The sequence below is a fragment of the Myotis lucifugus genome, unplaced genomic scaffold (genome assembly GCF_000147115.1).
Source record: "Myotis lucifugus unplaced genomic scaffold, Myoluc2.0 scaffold_11, whole genome shotgun sequence".
NCBI classification, from domain to species: Eukaryota; Metazoa; Chordata; class Mammalia; order Chiroptera; family Vespertilionidae; genus Myotis; species Myotis lucifugus.
Window position 1 is genome coordinate 6,965,189 of NW_005871059.1, and position 7,524 is coordinate 6,972,712.

A 7,524-nucleotide genomic window follows, 5' to 3' on the forward strand; every position below is an offset into this window, starting at 1 on the left:
AATGAAACGTTAGCCAAACCCAAATTGGCAAGGGGACCTTCTACATATGATTGACCTGTCATCCAAGATGGAGAAAGTCAGGGGAGACTGAGGAATCATTCCAAGTTGAAGAAGCCTCAGGCGATGTGACGTGTAAATGCAATGTATTATTCTGAACAGGAGCCTTTTCCTATAAAGAATAACTGGTGATTAAATGGGGTTTGGAGTTAGCTGGTAGTAAATTATCAAGGTGAATTTCCTGATTTTAATGGTTGTAATACAGCATCTAATGGTGCCAAATAAAGGATTATTCCTACTGTACTTGCAACTTTTTTCCTCTCTAGATTTTAGATTACTTTCATTTTAATAAAGTTCAAAAAACCCCCCAAAAAACTAGACCATGCCATTAGTGTTTTAAAAGTATAAGCCAAATGCAAGTCCATTTTAGAACTATGATATATACTGTTTCGGCCTTCGAATTCACGAAAAAAATGTGAGCATATTATTAATTTTGGCGAAAAAAAAAAGAAAAGAAAATGGTAGAGATTATCTTTGACTTTTCGGCAGTTGCAGTTTTCTAACTACGCCGCCATGTCACAAGCGCCCTCCCGGCCGGGCCCGCGGTTCCGGGCCCGCGGTTCCGGCCCCGCAGCGAGAGAGCCCAGCGGGCTGCGCGGGCCGCCGCCCGAATCCCGGCTCCACCCGATCCGCGAGCACATCTGGGCCTGGGGAGGCGCCCGCCGAACCCCCGCCGCCCGCGGCCACGCCCAGCCCGCTCGGTGCGCCCGCCCGGCCCGCGGGCAGCTGAGTCGCGCATTGTGGAAGCAACGCCTTTCCCAGCAGAACTGGAATTCCGGGAAGTGTTGTGCTTGGTGAAATTTTTATTTTTAAAAAATATATAGTCATAAAGTATTTAAAGGAAAGAGAAAACATATGTACCAGGAGTGGGGTTCGAACCCACGCGGACATACGTCCATTGGATCTTAAGTCCAACGCCTTAACCACTCGGCCATCCTGGTGCAGACGCACGTTACCCTTCTCTCTGGTCCTACAAGCTTTATTCCTCCGCTCCCTCCTGCGGGAGTGCGGCGCCGCCTTCGCCGCCGCCTTTGTGGTCCCCCCAGCGGGAGCAGGGACGGCCTTCCCGCCGGAGCCTCGGCTTCCCGCCGCCCGGCTCACGGTGCCCGGCCCGCCGCCGCGAGGGCCGCTGCCGGCGCGCTTTCGGCGGTGGCGGCGCTGGGCCGCGCGCAGGCCCAGCCGGTTATGCTTCCGGTTTCGAGGTGCGCGGGCGCAGGAAACAAACTAATCAACTTCTGGATTCCCAGGAGCGCGTTCTGGGAGCTCCCGGAACAGGTGGTGCAGGGATGGAGCCCAGGGCTCGGTGTGGGGTTTGTTTTACCCGGAATGGGACAAACTTGAAAAAATGGGCAGAAGGAGAGGTCTGGAACCCCTACGGGTGGGTCGTTTTCTTCTCTGCCTAAGTCACAAGTCACACGGGAAGAACGCTTTGTAGAAATGTGTGTCTATACAGTATAGTGACTTATGTGGGTCGCCAACCTGTGGGTTGAGACCCCTTTGGGGGTCGAACGACCCTTTCACAGGGGTCGCCTAAGGCCATCGGAAAACACATATATAATTACATATTGTTTTTGTGATTAATCACTATGCTTTAATTATGTTCAGTTTGTAACAATGAAAATACATCCTGCCTATCAGATATTTACATTACGATTCATAACTGTAGCAAAATTACAGTTATGAAGTAGCAACGAAAATAATTTTATGGTTGGGGGTCACCACAACATGAGGAACTGTATTAAAGGGTCGCGGCATTAGGAAGGTTGAGAACCACTGGCTGTGCCACCACCAATGCAGGGTGGTGTGGCCCAATTGGTCCTCCCTGCTGGCTCCCGGCACCCACTCACCACACCACTTCACTGGCAGTGCCATGGCCTCCTCTCTGTTCCCTTGACCCAGCCGTGCATACATGTTTGTGTTCTCATTTCTTTTTTTTTTTTTTAATTAAATCTTTATTGTTCAGATTATTACATTTGTTCCTCTTTTTTCCCCCCATAACTCCCCTCCTTCCAGCTCCCACCCCACCCTCCACCCTCACTCCCCACCCACTGAGTTCATCCATAGGTGCATGATTTTTGTCCAGTCACTTCCCGCATCTCCCACACCCCTTTTCCCCCAAGAATAGTCAGTCCATTCCCTTTCTATGTCCCTGATTCATTATAATCACCAGTTCATTCTGTACATCAGGTTATTTATTCACTTGATTCTTAGATTCATTTGTTGATAGATGCATATTTGTTGTTCATAATTTGTATCTTTACCTTTTTCTTCTTCTTCCTCTTCTTAAAGGATACCTTTCAGCATTTCATATAATACTGGTTTGGCGGTGATGAACTCCTTTAGTTTTTCCTTATCTGTGAAGCTCTTTATCTGACCTTCAATTCTGAATGATAGCTTTGCTGGATAAAGTAATCTTGGTTGTAGGTTCTTGGTATTCAGCACTTTGAATATTTCTTGCCATTCCCTTCTGGCCTGCAAAGTTTCTGTTGAGAAATCAGCTGACAGTCGTATGGGTATTCCCTTGTAGGTAATTGAGCCTCTTTCTCTTGCTGCTTTTAAGATTTTCTCTTTGTCTTTTGCTCTTGGCATTTTAATGATGATGTGTCTTGGTGTGGTCCTCTTTGGATTCCTTTTGTTTGGGGTTCTCTGCGCTTCTTGGACCTGTAAGTCCATTTCTTTCTCCAGGTGGGGGAAGTTTTCTGCCATTATTTCTTGAAATAGGTTTTCAATATCTTGCTGTCTCTCATCTTCTGGTACTCCAATAATTCTGATATTAGACCGCTTAAAGCTGTCCCAGAGGCTCCTTACACTATCTTCACACTTTCGGATTCTTTTTTCATTTTGCTTTTCCAATTGGGTGTTTTTTGTCGAATCTTTGGTTTGAGTCTTGTGCTCCTCTGGTCTGCTATTGGGTATAATATTCTTTATTTCAGTCCGTGTATGCTTACTTTCTAATTTCTTTATCGTAGCATCGAGGGTCTCATTAGTTTTCGTGAGGCTCTGCACAAATTTATGGCAAGCCCTCAAAATTGCGATTCTTAGCTCCATATCCTCCATTTCTGTCATGTTTTTTTGTCTCCGCATCTTATATGCTTTCTTGGTGCACCCCCTTGTGGTCTCTGTGTGCAGTCTTGTTCTAGCCAAGCCTTAATTGTTGTAGTTAACACTAGAGGGGTTTGACCACCAGGCCGACTGGCTGTAGGAATCAGCTGTGGAAAACGTCTGTCTTCTGGGGAGGCGCTAGTCCAGCCTTTGCCTGAGGCGGTCGGCAAATGGCCGTGCGCAGGGCCTGGGCGGGGCGGGCTCAACAGGGCGGGGGGAGGGAGCAGCTATGGCCGCTCTCAGTCCGTCTCCCGGGGCTCTGCCTCTCTGTCCCCACAACCGCTGCAAACCTCGGAGGGGCCGTAGCCAGACAGTCCCGCTTCTCCCGTTTGAGTCTGGGTCCCTAGAGACTCGCCCGGATCTGTAGCCCAGAGTCTGAGACTCGCTCCTGATTGAAAACGACAATCGCTCCCTCAGCCGCCAGCCCGCTTTGCGCGCGCACCCTCACCACCGCACCGCCGTACCTTTAAGTTTTCCATACTGCGCCTCCGCTGAGCGTCGGAATGCTGTTGTTTTTGCTTCTAGTTGAAGAGACTCTCCTCAGCCAGCCTTCCCGTGGTTCTGGTTGATGTCCGCTCCGACTTTTAGTTGTATTTTTGAAGTGGTTGTTCGAGGCAGCAAACTCCGGTGTTTACCTATGCCGCCATCTTCGATTCTGTGTTCTCATTTCTTAACTGTTCTTCAATGCTCTCCTTCCATTCTGTGCGTAGGAGTTTCACTTTCCTCCATCGACTCCTTTTCCAGGATTTCTGCTTCATTCCTCACCACCAGGGCCTCCAGTCTACCAAGGCTTATGTGTTCTGGAGCACCATGGGGCCTGGAGGTCGAGGCAGGACCTGGCAGCCACGCCCTTGCTCCTACCTACCAGGCAGGCGCTGTCTTTGACTAAGAACGTCTATCATCCTGGAGACTATGCACATTCACCTCATTCTGCTGGGACCGCGCCCACGGGCTCCTCACCCACTGGGTCTCACGGTAAGAAACCCATTGCCCTGCCACCTCCTGGAAGCCCCGGATCCCTGGGAACATGGCCACCACCTGGGGAGACTGCCACACAGCTTGCCGCCCTGGTTCTCTGAGCTCCAGTCAAGAACATTGACTGCCCTCAGGATAGTAACTGGTGGAACTGCTCCTGACTCACTTTGCCACATAACATTGTGAGGCCTCAGTGGCCTGCACCTGTGTCCTATCCTCGGCAGTAGCCCTCCTACTGAGTGTCAGTCAGCCCTGGCCCTCTAGAGCACACAGACAAGAACATAGAGCAGGTCATGTCCTGTCCTGCTCAGAAAAAAAGGGGGAACTTGGACTCTTAGGATCTAGAAGACCCATGGGGTGACAACACAAGGATCGCCACCCGCTACCCAGCATCTCCATCTTATTGCACCAAATTGTCAGAGGCCTCAGATTTCATAGAACTGGGCTTTCAAGGTACTTATAATGGTTATAATAAAAAATATGTATTGAGCCCTAACTGGTTTGGCTCAGTGGATAGAGCGTAGGCCTGCAGACTGAAGGGTCCCAGGTTCGATTCCAGTCAAGGGCATATACCTTGGTTGCGGGCACATCCACAGTAGGGAGTGTGCAGGAGGCAGCTGAATTGATGTTTCTCTCTCATCAGTGTTTCTAACTCTCTATCCCTCTCCCTTCCTCTCTGTAAAAAAATCAATAAAATGTATTTTTTTAAAAAATGTATTGAGTGCTCCCTATGTGATGATCATTGTTCTAAGCCTTTACATATATTATGTAATTTAATGTTCTTAACAACACTGTGAAGTAAGAGTTCATATCTCCATTTTGAAGTTTAGGTAACAGAAGCCCAGTTACAAACTCACTCCAATACAAGATGTGTGCCCCACTCCCCACCTGGGGGGTGGGGGCATTGCACTATTTGGGTAACATTTTTATTTAACCTCAGACTTAGCTTCCAACAAGCCCCTAGTACAAGACAGTTCTGAACAACACAGCCTTATCATAGGGCATCCCTCAGTAGTGACTTCCGAAGCCTCAGGATTATATTAAGTGTCTCTGGCTGCTGTTAAGGATGGGTCTGTAACACAAGTTAGTCTAATCAGAGATACAGGTGATTCTGAACTAGTGGAGACCAGAAGATGTCAGTCTGCTGTGTGGCTGATTGTATTTTCCCAAAGAGGAAACCATAATAGTATCTCTCTTCCCAACTGCTCTTCTTCCACTGTGACTTGACACCTCTACCATCCATTGGGGTGGGGGAGGGCTTGTGTTCTCCCTCATTGAACATGGGAAGGCTTGTCTCTGTGGCAAAATAATGCTGTGTGACTTCCAAGTCTAGGGCGTCAAAGGCGCTATATACTTCGCCTTGTTCTCTTGGGATGCTTGACCTAGGAACCCAGACACCATAATCTGAGGAAGCCCAAGTAACTGCATGTACTAGTTCCAGCTGACAGCCCCAGTTGACAGTACCAACTGCTACAGGTATAAGTCAATGAGTCTTCAGTTGATTCTGGTTTCTAGCCATCAAGTGATACTGCCATTAAGTCTTTCCAGCTAAGTACCCAGATATCATGAAGTAGGAACAAGCTGTCCCCACTGTATATTTTTCCAATTCCTGACTCACAGAATCTATGGGCAGAATAAAATTGCTATTATTGTGTGATGCTAGGTGTTGTTTTTCTTTTAAATGAAGCAATAAATGAGAATTCTGAGACTGATACGCTGGGATATTGTAATGGAGCCCTGGGAGCACTGCATAGAGACCGGCTACCAGACAATAAAATGAACATGGGGAAAGCAGAGTCCTGTGATGAAGAGTCTAAGATCTGGTCCCACCATTGATTGGACTCCTTTCCTCCATTTTTACTGGATTCTGGGTCATGCTGCTATTTTCCAAATTCACGTCATACATGGGACCGCCTGAGCGAAAGAATGCAGGTTCCATTCCTAGGTGCTAGCTGCAAGGGAGGCTAGGAAGCAAAGCTCTGGCTTCTGCTTTAGGAAGCAAGCCTCAAAACGGAGGAAATTTTCCAAACATAGGAAGGGTGTTCAAAAGATGCTGGCAACTACAAACATGACAAATATCCACTTGAGTGTTGGAACAAAATGTGAAAAGCACTGCATACTGACCTTCGTTATAAGTGACAATATTAAAGAGAAAATGACAATATTGTTTTCCAACTTTATTAAAGACAGATTTTGTTTTATGGAGCAGTGTCTCAGTATCACTTTACATGTTTTATGTCATTTAATTCGTTTAATCTAATTTTCCCATTTCTATTTTAGTTCACTTTTAATGTTCTGCCTCTCTTGTTTTCCTTTGTGGACGAAAAAGGGGCCACATGCTGAACCTTGACAAGCTCAGGGAAGGCCTTTCGTAGTGGCCTTACACACTCAGAAACCTAAAGTAACCACATATGGATGGTCTGAACTTAAAACTTTCTAACTAAAAGCAAGTCATGGAGGGTAGTCATGTCTTAGGCTGTTACCTGCCCTGACAAAGGTCAATCTTTACCTAACTGAGCCTATTGTCTTTTTGCATCTGTAATAACATACCTCGGAATGTCAGGGTAATTTCCTTTTTTCCAGACCCATTACTGCACAGAGCAGAGATCACAAAACCCTATTGTTATTGTTATCATGTTAATTGTTAACTGCTAATTATCCTTTACCCACAGATGTAAAAGAAGGATGTGTCTATTCGTTTTTTTACTTTTTACCCAATCCCAGAGATTTCTCCACTTTGCTTTCTTCCACCTCCCTAATCTATCACCAATGAATTTCATGTACATCTTCCCCTTTGAATCTGATGTATAAAATAAGTGATAAAACTGCCATTTTCCAGAGCATTCTCTCAGTCCTTTGATTGTTTGCTTCCCGGCAATTGTTGTCAGTTTGACTCAAATAAAATCATAAAAATTCTTACAGGTTTGGATGTTTCTTATATTAACACCTTACTTTGTCTTTATTTGTATTTTTCTTTAAAACATCACTCCTACCTTATTGAAATTATACTTATTCCTAGTTTAACTTAGAATTTTTCTTAATCTATGTTCATGGTTTTCTTTTTACATATTGTAGCTTGTTATTTTTATTTTATAATTAAATATAATTATCTTATTTTGTAATGGTTCACTTTTCATTGTATTTTTATTTTAGCCACTATATTTTAATTTCAACATTTTAGTTTTTCTTAATTTTCTCTCTTCCTTATGTTATTTTACTTTAAATTTTTCTTAGAAGTATTTATTTTACTTTGTGTTTTTGGTGAATCAAAAATATGGCCTCTCGGGAAGTGGCAGTAAAGAGAGAAAGGCCAGGCCTCTGTCCCCGCAGGCTCCACACCAAGGAGACAGGGACAACCTAAAAGGCAGGGTTTTCCTGCAGCCTCTCAGG

The 7,524-nt window shown here is 45.6% G+C and overlaps 1 non-coding gene across 1 annotated transcript; it reads right to left on the bottom strand.

Annotated features, from left to right (window-relative positions):
- Nucleotides 1-915: 915 nt before the first annotated feature.
- On the bottom strand, nucleotides 916-998 carry TRNAL-UAA. Its single transcript has one exon. It is a non-coding gene; the product is annotated as a tRNA-Leu (tRNA).
- Between the last annotated feature and the right edge of the window lie 6,526 nt (nucleotides 999-7,524).